The following is a 13481-nucleotide window of genomic DNA, read 5'->3' as shown; positions in this document are numbered from 1 at the left end:
CCCAATTATCACAAATTCTGAAACTCTGTCCTCAGTATGACTAATTTATAGTTGTTCAAATGTAAAAATCTGAAAATCATCCGGAGGTTTCCTTTAATTGATAATACACTTGTCACGTCTGTCACCTTCACATACATCATTGAGCTACACACGTTGTAGCTCCAAGTGCATGCTTGCTCTTCTGCCAGTACAAACACATAACGCTAGAATCACCTTTTTAAGGCCCCTGAAGTCTGCCGTCAGCTTGACACGCAACGACGCCAGGCCAGCCCGCCCTCTGACAATGCTCGCCCACCCACTCTTTTTTCCCGCCTTCATGCGATGAGCATACTCATTGCATTATGTCACGGTGTTACGGGTGATGCTTCCAACTGGACTACGAAATTTGGATGCACCCTATTTGTGTCTTTGTTCGAAGTGTTATGGTACGCCCTTGAACCATGGCTTGTATTACTAGTACAATAACCGGTTACAGCGCGAGCCCGTACACAAAATAAGAGAATTAGGGCACAGAAATTGCACGTCGGAAGCTGTGACGTTGATGTTTTGACCTCGACATTCAATTCAGTATGTTTGTTTTATTCACTTTCATTATTATTATTATTATTATTATTATTTATTCGGCATTTGCAAAACAATACAAGTGATAACAGAGAAACAGAATAAACAAACAAAACACAAGAAAACAAAGTGTCAGGCTTTCCCTGTTGAGCTTCCAGAAGGAGCCGGGTTGGAAAAAAAGCAATCAAAATCACTATGACCCTTGGGCCTCTCCAACCAACTTAAGAAAGCACATCAGGGAGTTGTTGAACATAAAAGAAAAGAAATAATACAATTTGAATGAAGCGTGTACACCAGATGGATTTTTTTCTTCATACAAGCTAAAAATATCATTGTGGCAAATGGGTATTCATTCCACCCCCCCCCCGTAAAAAAGAAAAAAAAATCCAGTATACAAAAAAGTGTTATCAGAGTACATCTCAACAACAATAAATATTCCCTCTAACTGCACTACAGTGTATGAAGCCAGCAAGTATCATCAACATACCCCAAACCATCTTCGATACACAGTAAATATAAAGATAATTTCAAAACTTTAACTTCATCATTACCCTGAGACTACATAACCCAGCACTTTCTTTAAAATTTCCCTGTGTGGTATTACACACACCACATGTGCAATATACATTATATCAGACGCCAAAATTCATAAATAATATTAAATAATGTGAGGCATGAATTAACGCATGAACATACAAAAAAATACTGAACTTTCTCTTTCTTTCTTCAATTTTACACACGGAACTATTGTGACAAATCCAAAACGTTGACATTAAAGTATAAATATGAGTATCTATAAAGAGTACTATAAGAAATACATCTATATTATGTGTATTCCAGAGCATATCGCATGGAAGAGAATTCAGAGGAGCTTTCACTTTACCAGGGAGGTGTTTCGTCTCATCTCCGTTGAAGCTCCATCAGAATCAGACAAAACGATCTGTGAAAGTTACCTAAAGGGGGTATCTCACCGGGCTTGAAACTAGCTCGCGACTAGTTCGCGACTCCAGATTTTGCTAGTTGCAGAGACGTCTCCGCGATGTCTCCGAGACGTCTCCTAAAAATTACAGAGTCTCCGAGGAGTCGTAAGAAATTTAAACATGTTCGATTTTTCGCGAAGTCTCCGCTACGTCTCCGAGACGTCTCCATCAGTTGCGGAGACGTCGCCGAGACCTGCTGGAGACCAGAAAAACTGGTGAGAGGTCGCGGAGACGTCTCCGCGACTCTATTTGACGCTGCTTAACCTACTTTAGAAACCACGTGACCCATCTGCGTGCTGACATCCTGCCTAGATCAAGTCAGGTGATCCTGCAACGGCTCCATCATATTTGAAATTTTTTGACACCTGCCATAACTCGTCTCAGAGACGTCTCCTTGGTGAGACCGCAAGCCATTTTTATGTTGGATACGTCTCCGCGACTGCTGCGACTGGTAAGTTGGAGACGTCGCGGAGACGTCTCCGTTGGTGAGATACAGCCTTATTTTTACACATGCAACAGTGTTTCACAATCTCAATAGTCATTATACAAAATCAATGATGCACAGGACAGAGTGGATCGGTAAGAAGTGGAACTACATAAAACCATGAGAGCAGCGAGTGTGTTTAGACTGTTTCCAAAGTTAAACGAGGGCATCCAAAGTTAAACGAGGGCATCCAATTTTCACCGATCCACGATAGGCCTGTGCATCATTACATGTGTTATAAAATGGGCCTATAAATTCATGGAATTCAACCCTTTCCCCACCTGGCGCCAGATACACCTTATGCATACAACACTATGCAAGGCTTGAACCATGCATTCGGATTTTATGGGAAGCATGGCTCAGTGTGGATCAGTAAAAATAATTAACAGGCCCAATTCAAATTAGACGGGCGGTAATGATCCCGTCTCATCTAACAACTTTCTCGTTAGACACATTCAAAATAATAATCGTAATCATTATTTTGTCAGTGGTTCAACTATGGACCATGCACCCTTTTCACTTCACACCCAGTTATCAATATTGCTACATCGTTATAACTCCAGAACAATTTGACGTGCTGGCCGTGATTATACTTTTTGCATTTATGTTCAAAGGGAATGAAAGCAATATGCATGCACTTCATAAACATGTGGATTTTAAGTGAATACAGAGTTATTAGTATCAACACATCAGTGATATTATTTCGCAGAAAAGTCGGACAATAATAATGATTGTAAAGTGTAAGTTGTTTTTGTGGGTTTTGTGTGTGTGTGTGTGTGTGTGTTAAAGTTTCGGTACCGCAATCGCTGGATAAGCAGACCACCACAATTCGTGATGTCAGCGTGGCATCACTAATAAGTTGTAATCATGTCACACATATTAATAATTGCCAATGATATAAAAGAAAATATGAAGAAAATTCAACAGAATTTCATATCATCCGAGATGTTCATACTCGTTCCATTTGTTACTGGCTTATTATGTTGAGGGTAATATAATTGTTCTCTGCCTCCTGAAAGAGGTGCGCTAAGTACACTTTTTCATTATTTTTGAAAATATGCGGAATTCTCTCTTTATAAAACATCTTCTTTACAAGTATATCTTTATCCATGACGGTGTGACACCGCCAGAGGTTCTGCAATCCCTATACGTATACACCGCGAATTGTTGCAGTCTTCAAGTCATTTACTATACGGCTGTTCAGAAATTGTAAAAGTCATAACTTTTGGACAGGTTATGTCCGGTTTTATTCAAACTTCACTGATGTGCACCATCGATATTTATGCATTTTTCAATCCATATACATGATAATTTGAGTTTCATTCCCCTTTAAGAGAAATTCATCGAAGATGTATGAGACACAGGTCATGTGAGGCAATGGCAACATCACCTTTGCAGACACGGTTGTGACTGATGCCGCCGTCAGTAAAACAGGGTGAAAATTTGGTATCCCTATACGATTATCCTATATTATTTTGGTCTGATTAAAATAACACCTGTACTTCATCTTTCTGTTTGTTGGACCTTGTACTTTGTAACAGTCAACTTAAACATGCGGTGGATTACCACTTTACATGCTGTAAAATTAGAGCCCTTATGTACTGCTCAACTTTACGGGGACAACATACGTTGGCTGGAAAACGGGCTAATATCATTACAGAAGCGCCAACAAACGCTCCTGATCGCGACCGGTCATGACTTCGAAGTTCATAGTGTCTCAGACACAATATCATTAGAGGATTACTATGCACACAACGATATAACGAGGCCGATGGAGGGGGCGTATAACAATGCACTTCCACGGGATTACACTGCGTTGATATAACCATGGAGCTACCAAAAAGATAACCCTCTGGTTTCAACTATGATAGAGCTCGGCTCTCGAACTCATCTGTTCATTAGTTCATATCACTTCCCGACCCATGTTGACAACTGCAATTAGTCAACGCTCCCACCCTTGCAACATTCTTCATAACAAGCTTGACCTCCGCATAGCTACATGGAATTCGACCCCTGTATCAGTCACGTGATTTGCGATCACAACGATCTTGATCCTGCACACGAGATCATTGTGAAGAAATATTTATGGGCAAGTCCAAGATAATGTCCCCTCAGATGCTCAAAATTCATCTTGATTTAATCAAAAAGTTATTGATGTCATGTTGTAGCCAAAGAGTATTATATCCAGCAAAGAAAATATTGATTTATGCAAATTTATGCAAGAAATATGGCCTTTGCATAGATTAAAAACAAACCTTACGTATGGGACAAATTAAAAATATTCATCTAAAATCAGTTGAATTTGTCCTTGACCTAGGTCCTTTATGGACATGACCCCTGTATGAGCTAGTATAATTTCCAATTGGTAAGACAAGGTCAGCACATTAATTATGCAAATTATGCACTTTCCCAGAACGAAGTGTCCCATACGTAAGGATTTGAGTATTTTTTTAACGTTTTTTCTGCAGATTTCTAACATTGACCAATCATACTTTAGGAAGTTCTAATTTATTCATTTGAACTCCAGAATAGCAAAACTAACTGTGGAAATTTAATTAGTCCTTTATCATATAACTCATTAAAGTTTGCTTACGTATGGGACAAATGCCTTACGTATGGGACATTACATGCAAAGTGAATGGGAAAACCGCCTTCTGAGATGGATGCTATATGTCCGTACATTTGCTTGGTTAATGGTTATCTTTGCACCTACTCTGAAGGATATGTCTACATATCTGTCTCTCCTGCTCAGTGACCTCAGGGAGGGTGTAAGAACATCATTATTGAGTCATTCTATGATTAAGAAAAAAAAATAAAGAATTTTCATTTATACTTGTATTTTCTTATTTTCATTACAGGCTGTGCAGCTGGTCTTCAATTAACATTCCTCCTTTTAACATTTTGATATTGGACATTTTCTTAATTCAGTTATTACTTTCAACTTTACCTGTCTACAAAATGACTTTGTCCAAGAGAATGGGATTCTCTGGGTGTCATTTTAGGTGCAGTATATACACCGTTCAGCATGTACTACAGGCTGTACAGCCTCAAAAGGGAAATCAAAACAATTGTGCTTGTGGCGCTCATCAGTGACAACATTACAGGTCTTACTGACAAGAAAAATCACTTGAGATGACAGCAGGTAACTTTGTCATTACTAGAGTTGATAGCAAAGGAAAAACCCTATGAGAATACTTTTTATTTTGATATGATGTTTAATATTTCAACTGCACACCATCAGAATATGTCATGACTTATCAAGGTCATGAACATGATTTCTGAAAATCCTGTAAAATGAAGACTATAGTTTACATTTGCCACGAACCACAATATCAATACTGGTTCTGTGGTTGGAGTGCTAAAAATACAAATTACACAAACAAATAGGGAATTCATTTTTTTTTTCTATTTTGTGTTTGAAGAGACAGATGTGCTCTGAGACACATTCATCAACTCATACTTACTTTGTACCCAACATCTACACAATTATCAACATGCATTGCAATCTGGTAGTGTATGATCAAATGAGGTTATTAGAATTTATCAAAATTGTAAATTTCAGATCAGTGAGTTACTTAAGTGTTTCAAATCTAGAATTACATGTTCTCTTAAGATTTGAATGTACAAATGATAATCTTTCCTGTATCACTACACATGCATGTATGTATGTACAAAGTACATGTATAAACACAAATTTTGTCATCTTTGGTTTCAGTGACCTGAAGCCGAGCAATCCTATTTGGAAAAAAAAAAGCCAGCATTGGTACATTCTTCTATCTCTTTGTTCTACCATGGCTTTTAAAATCTAAAAGCTTCAATAAAATTTGACTGATTTTGCAGAAGCTAAAATTCACATGGCAAAACATGATGATTACAGAGCAAAATGAATTACTCTTGTTGTTGTGCTTTGTGCTGCATTTCAAACAAAAGCTCTTTAAAAACTTAGACAACTTGCAAGGTAAGCCTAGAACTACTGAAAGTACCCACTTCAAACTGTAAATTGCAAATTACACTGTACATGACATTTGATTTTACAGTTGAAATTATCAAGACTACAAATTAGTCATGGTACAGGTGCATGTATGCTACATCAAGGTCGCAAGGTAGAATTCGCACATTTTTTTTTTTCATTTGATAAAAAAATATTGACCAGAGTATTACAAATGGGCTAGAAATAGAGTGTCAGTATACTGTATCTGTATGTGTAGACATCATGAGGACAGTGTTAATGCATGACGGAATCCAAACTAAGACATTTAATTGTAAATTGGTAATTACTTTTATTTGCCTTGTTTTGGCTTTTGTTAGGTACCTGAACTGGGAAAGTACCCAATTAGAAGTCTATTTCATTTGTTACATGTTGTAGTATGATTTGTGGAACTGAATATGACACTATGGGGAAATTTAAAGTCATTCCCATGAATACACTTGGGCACTAAAGACAAATGTCCCATACGTAAGGTGTACTTTCGTTAATTAAACCAACTTCATGAAAATATGCTTTATTTTTTTACAGTGAAACTCTGCTGAAAGATACTTCAGTATTATACCTTTCTTCACTTCTAAACAGAACTTGATCAGTAAGGTACTTTCAGAGAATTTTCAATTCAAACTTTATTTTAAAAACTCCAATTTTTCTCTGGTCCCATACGTAAGTTGCCATATTTTTCTTAATAAAATAATTAACCCAAGGTCAAATGACATCAAACTTAAACACAATATTCTTCTCAGGGCTACCAGTCCTCCTGATGATAAACAGTAAAATCCCAGTGCTCCTTCATTACTTTTCAGAGGTTTGAAATCTCTGAATGTCCCATTTGATACGTAAGGTGCGCGATATCTTGGACTTGCCCTTATGATGAAATTTACCCGATACTCGTAACTTGGCTCCTTTGTCCCAAATAAAAAATCCTGTATTTTTATTGTTTGAAATGACGACTACCGGGGAATTATACGGATTCATTACTTGGCATTTAATTTGGTTGTTTGTCGGGGTTGTTTGACTTGTTGCTTTGTTTGCCTGTTTGTTTGTATTTTGTGCAATTTTTCATGCCGCCGGAAAGCGAATATAGAAAATCATCCGTAGCCAGAGATGAGAACTTGTACGTCTCAGGTATAGCTTCAGCTTGGTTTCACTTTGAATTGTGATTTATTTTTTAGTCAGTGTGTAGGAATGTGTGTGTTGTAGTGTCTTTATTTTGTTGACATTTAATTTGGTTGTTTGTCGGGGTTGTTTGACTTGTTGCTTTGTTTGTCTGTTTGTTTGTATTTTGTGCAATTTTTCACGCTGCCGTAAAGCGAATATAGAGAATCATCCGTAGCCTGAGATTAGATCTTGTATGTCTCGGGTATAGCTTCAGTTTGGTTTCACTTTGTATTGTGATTTATTTTTTTAGTCAATGTGGAGGCCTATGTGTGTTGTATTGTCTTTATTTTGTTGAAATTCTACGTCATTTATAGCGTCATGAACATTTTCTCCTACATTGTAATGAAGAACACCTAAACCGTTCTGGATTTCTGTACGTTGGTAATTACGACACGGCTACACATCACAGCTAAACGACGACGGCTAGCAAACAACCCTCCCCACCCCCCACCCCCACATCACACACACACACAGACACCCTCCTTTTCCTTCAACCACGCTGTTATCATTATTATTAAGGCTCCTCAAATTGGACATCTTTCGCACACAAATTCATGTAATATACCCTCAGTTTATTCTCTTCCTTTCCCTTGTTTCAGTGTCTTCACTCCATGATACAGCTTTCTCTTCGTTTTCGTTCCGTCTCCTCCTTTTCCTCCCTGCAATAAAATTCTTCTCCTGAACATACCCCAATCTCTGCTATTACACGTTTTTGTTTGAACGTTTCCGCATGCTTCATGTGACCCCTTTGACATATTCGATGCGATAAAAATGTTATTCGACATGGATTGTCTGAGACATGATGTCTCTCTCAGCCAACGGCTCGAGATTCCTCCGCATTGAAGCAATACATCAGTTTAGGTATTGCCCCCCCCCCCCCAAAAAAAAAAAAAAAAAAAAAATAACCAAACTTTAGAAAAACCACCTCCATAAAGAAACACTGAATTTCTACCAAAAATATCACTCTCATTCGACTTACCTCGTGGAAGTTATAACCAGATTACAACATTTACACTTCGCAATTTCCGAGTCTTTTCACCAAACCCTCACCTTTTCATTCTCGTCAATTCAGGAAACTAAATATTTCTTTGTTTATTTCTAGACTTCTTACAAGGCATTACCAATTGAGATTCCTAGCTGAAGCTACAGCGCCGAAAATTACATTTCCAACGAAGATTATGTACATTGATCCTTGACCCATCATACCATCACGATCCTGCAAATGGTTGTATTATGGCTTTATCCTACATAGCTCCCGATCTAAATTGCATTACCACTGCCGTTCCTATTATAATGGCATGGAAGTATAGGCCTAGCGACCTCTTACTGCAAATGATTGTCCATATATTTCCACCCTGTGCAGCTGAAATAATGATTGAAAATGGCGTGTCGGCAGTAGTTCAGTGACCTTTGATCTTTTACCACTTTCATTCTAAGTCAAACCATGGAGCTACCAAAAGTGGGCTTTTTGGTAGCTCCATGGTCAAACACTTGTTCTACTTGTATCTGCCCTGAACCACTGCTGGCTGGACATTCAAAGATGAAATCAACAGCTGAGACTTTTGATAACGGGGGTTTTGGCCCAAAAAATAATCGGGGCATGAACATTACACGATATAACCATCTTGTCTGAGCCAGGCACCAACATAACCGACTGAGCATTTTTTTATTATTATTATTATTATTATTATTATTATTATTATTATTATTATTATTATTATTATTATTATCATTATTATTATCATTACTATTATTCATTATTAATATTAATTATCATCTATATCTATGTATTTATTCTATTTAATTGTTTAATCATTAATTCATTTATTCATTCAATTATTTATTCATTTATTCATTACATCGAGAGAACTGACGGACGGACAATTTGGTCTCGAAAGTTGCGCGAGACTTGAACAAACAAAGTCAAGAAGCCTCGCGACAGATTTATAGCGCGAAACTTCGGGGGGGGGGGGGGGCAAATCCCCCCCCCCCCCCGTCCTTAAAGGGTTAGTTGCATGAAAAAAAAAAATCAATTTTCACATAATCGTATGCTTTACTAAGTATTTATCCATATATATCTTTCTTTTTGATAAACCGAAAGTCACTTAACTTCGTGGGTGCGTTCGACATAAATGAATTTCTTTTGTTTTGCACGACAACAGGGTGTGCTATATAATACGGATGTATGTAATATATATGTGCTTACATGTAGGGCCTACATAGTAGGGTACCTAAGGGGGGGGGGGGGGTCACCGTGCACCCCCCCCCCCCCCGACTCCTCGAAACTTACTTGACTTTGTTTTGTTCAAGTCTCACGCAACTTTCGAGACCAAATTTGCAACTTCCCCGCATACTTGTGCGAAGTCACGCCCATTTTTGTAACGGAATGTCGTCCCAAAACGGGCACAATTTTGTGCTTTTGTGTACATTTCCTATGGAAAACGGGTGCTCTGTCATGAAAGTCATGAAAACCTGATTATTTTTACAATTAATCACTTTCATTGATTAGTTTTGTGCTAATTATGGTAGAAAAGTGGTCAGTGACAATTTCCAATAGAAAAACAAAGAAAAAACAAAAGTTGAAAAAGTTGAAAACAAAGAAATACATAAGAAATTATGAAAAACAATACAATACATTAAATTTCACCTAGAACAGCCACTTTTTGTTCCTGTTAACATCTTGATTATGTTTTGGTATGTCATGAGGATCCTGAAAATGTAAGTTTCGAGGAGACCCTGAAGTAGCATTTGAAAAATTTAATCATATTGGGCATTATCAATGCGAAAATCTTATTGTAATTTTTTTTGGGACATACTGCAGTAAGTCGCCCCAAAAATTACAATCAGATTTTCGAATTGATAACACCTATTATGATCAACCTGTGTACGTGCTACTTCAGAGTCTTAAGGTATAACATCTTAGCTCTATTTTGCAGAAAACCACATTCAATTTGGTTAAGCGGTCACAGAGAAATGTGGATTGTTGTAAAGCATGTCATGAATCGGATTCTTCCGAGTTTAGCATTTCGATGATCTTGTGTGTGAACGATAGACAGAACTTGGACAGAAGAGATTCCCGACATCCTCTACAAAATTCCATATTTCTCTTTGACCACTGAAGCAAATCGAATGGGGTTTTCTGTAAGATGTGGCCAATGAGTTATAGTCTCATACCCTGAATTTTTATTAAGATTCACTCACTATTTTTAAAGATATCATTGCGGAAGGCCGCGTTGTAATTTTTTTTTTGGGACATACTGTACTGTTGGAGAGTGATTTAGACATGCAGTAGCCCTGTGGATACTGCTGTAATTCCATTCCTTTTTGCAATGTTCTTCATATAAAAAAAGAACAAAAACTAGATTCCATGACATTTGCTCGTGCGATATTGATCCAATGAAACAGCTGCACGCTAATCCAAACATAAATTCTACCCACAACCCTAACCATGAATGGAGAAAATAGGACCGGAGCAATATTGTTGCAGGAGAAAACCCAGTGTCACCCAAAATACAGTGTAGTCGTAGTCACCATTTAATTTCAGATGAAACAAAAACCGATCTTTACTGCTTCAAAATAGTTCTAAAATATGAATTAGGGATAGAAACGCCAATGTAAAAATGTTAATCAGTGTAATTAATGTTAAAGGCCCTGTTTACCTTTTGCAGATGAAACAAAAACCCAGCATTAGTGCTTCAAAATAGATCTAAAATGTGAGATAGGGATAGAAACAACCAATGTAAAAATTTGAACCAGTATAATCGATATACAGTATCAAGCGATGTAATCACTGAATATTTTACCATAACTCTGAGTTGCGGTTCGTTCCAGTTGCTCTTAAGCCATTTCCTCTTTTTTGGTTGTTCGAGATCCGGATGTGAGTATTGAATAATGTTCCCATCTAAAAATGACTAATGATGACTTAACAGGCAAATGCGCACAAACCACAATAATTTTTCTTGCTTGATGGATAGCAGACTGATGTTTTCTCAAAACGGGCAAAATCGGTGAAGTTGTATCATTACACTGTTCCGTGTTTATGATCACAAGTCTCGAGTTGGACACAATGGCATTTATCATGATTATGAATGTCTCTTCCCAGCAGGTGTAAGACTTGACATATAGATTCTGCTACCCTGTAAAAACATCGGTGTTAGATTTAACACCATGGGTGTTAAATCTAACACTGGTCAAGTGTCAATAGAGGACCACACCCACAGGTGTAGACAGTATGTTGTGATGGTGTTGACACTGTAGCTGGTGTATTTTTGACACTGCACTGGCGTTAATTCAACAATGACACCGCATGGTGTTGATTTGATTTATTGCTGGTGTTAATATCAAAGGTATAACACCCGTGCAGCTTCAATAGGAGACCACACCAACTGGTGTTACTGTGGTGTAAATATTTTCACACCTTTTTTTCAAAAATCAAGTACTTTGTCGGAAAATTTTAGCAAAATCAACAAGAAGAACAGTAACTAAGAAACTATAAAAAAAAAACAATTTTATATTTTGAAATGACATCCGGAGGTGTTAATCTAACACCATAATGAGCACCGGAAATTTAACACCATCTCGGTGTTTCATATTTAACACCGGACTTTTTGCAGTGTAGGGAAACAAAATATAACTATAACGAAGAAAAAACGAAACACAATAGCAAGTTCACTCATCCTGCCATTTAAAGCAAATAAACACAAAAATCGCTGAAACATTCAACCCTGACGGGCATGTATCAACACGGTGAGAAAGCAATATAAGCTAACAAAACAAAACAAAAAATCATAATAAACGTATAACTGCTTCCAAATACACATTGTATCTCGTGGAGGTGGACTTGAATAGTTTATCTACCATTCTTTATTTTGTATTTTCGTTTGATCTGTACAAAACTGTTAATGCAGAATTAGTCGGTCTGAAAGCATTTGTAATTATAAAGTTTAAGTTTTGAGAATTTATATAGCCTACTGGATTAAAACACGTAAGGATTCCATGTTTCGATGAAACACGATAATCCTGCATGTTCAATGAAATAAAAGAATGAACGTCCATTGATTTCAACATATGGATTATCTTTTCAACGTAAATTTCCACAACACGGTGGTGTCGCTAAACCGCTTTGAAGTGCCAAGAGCGAAGTTCAGCCCACCACCCCCCTCCCCCCTTTAAACTCCCACTCGTTTATGAGTAGAAACATCAGTTTATTGCTAAATATGATTTTTCTGAAAATTTGTCACTCCGGAGGATAACCATGCCCCGAAATGGGAAATGGCAATGTAGATAGACGACTGATTATTGTTACGGTATCGGACAGTAGTCCATTCCATCAATTTCCATTAACCGCATTTGTTGGTGGGCCTTGACATTGTGGCTTACATCCATTAACCGCATTAAACATATTTGCAAGGTTAGATTGCTGCGCTGTATTATACCTTTCGCACTTAAAGGGAAAGTCTAGTCTCATGTTCAACGTGACTTTTTATACGTTGAACCATAAATAAATTTAGACCAACAGAACCGCAATGGTTTCAATACCATTGCACAAAACTGGTAAAAAAAAAAAGTTATGGAAAGTATTATACATTGTCACAACACAGGCCTATTTTACGGAACCCCTGCAGTTAAACTGAATACGATCATCTTGTGCCAATTTACAAAAAGGGGTGATTTCTCTCATTGGTTATCTATAGGCCTATATAGCATAATAAACACTAATCATGGTCAAACCAAGGAGGTGTAGGTACCTATAGGCGGACTATAGCCTATAGTAGTATAGTACCTCCTTGGTCAAACCTTGAAACATCCGTTCTGTTTACTGAGCCATCACTTCAGAGTCATTATGTATTATAGTTCTAAACTATCACCACCTCGATGCGGGGATCTCTTTAATTTCCTTGCTTGTAGATGACTGTAATTCCGGTTTAAATTTACAATTACATCTATGTAGGGAATTAATCGACGGTCTGCATGCTGTGCGCAGGTCAGTGGGATCCTGGTGGTAAAATCATAATGGATGAATAGTTATATCAGCTCTGGACTCCGATACCGCCTGGTTCGAATTATCCTTGGACAAGATGCTTTCTATACATGGATGACCCATGCATGGATGCGTGCGTATAATTGGTCATGGCATATAATACCTTGCCTTCCAGTGCCGGAGTCATAATACAGTACTTGGAATGGTCGTCTGGCTGGATGAGCTGTGCGTATAGTTGCGCTGAATACTAGAATGGCCATGGTTATCATCATTATAATTTTATTTCATCGTACATTAAATAAAGGGAATAATTAGCATGGTGCCCTGGAA

The sequence above is a fragment of the Diadema setosum genome, chromosome 5 (assembly GCF_964275005.1).
Source record: "Diadema setosum chromosome 5, eeDiaSeto1, whole genome shotgun sequence".
NCBI classification, from domain to species: Eukaryota; Metazoa; Echinodermata; class Echinoidea; order Diadematoida; family Diadematidae; genus Diadema; species Diadema setosum.
This window is presented reverse-complemented; position numbering follows the sequence as displayed.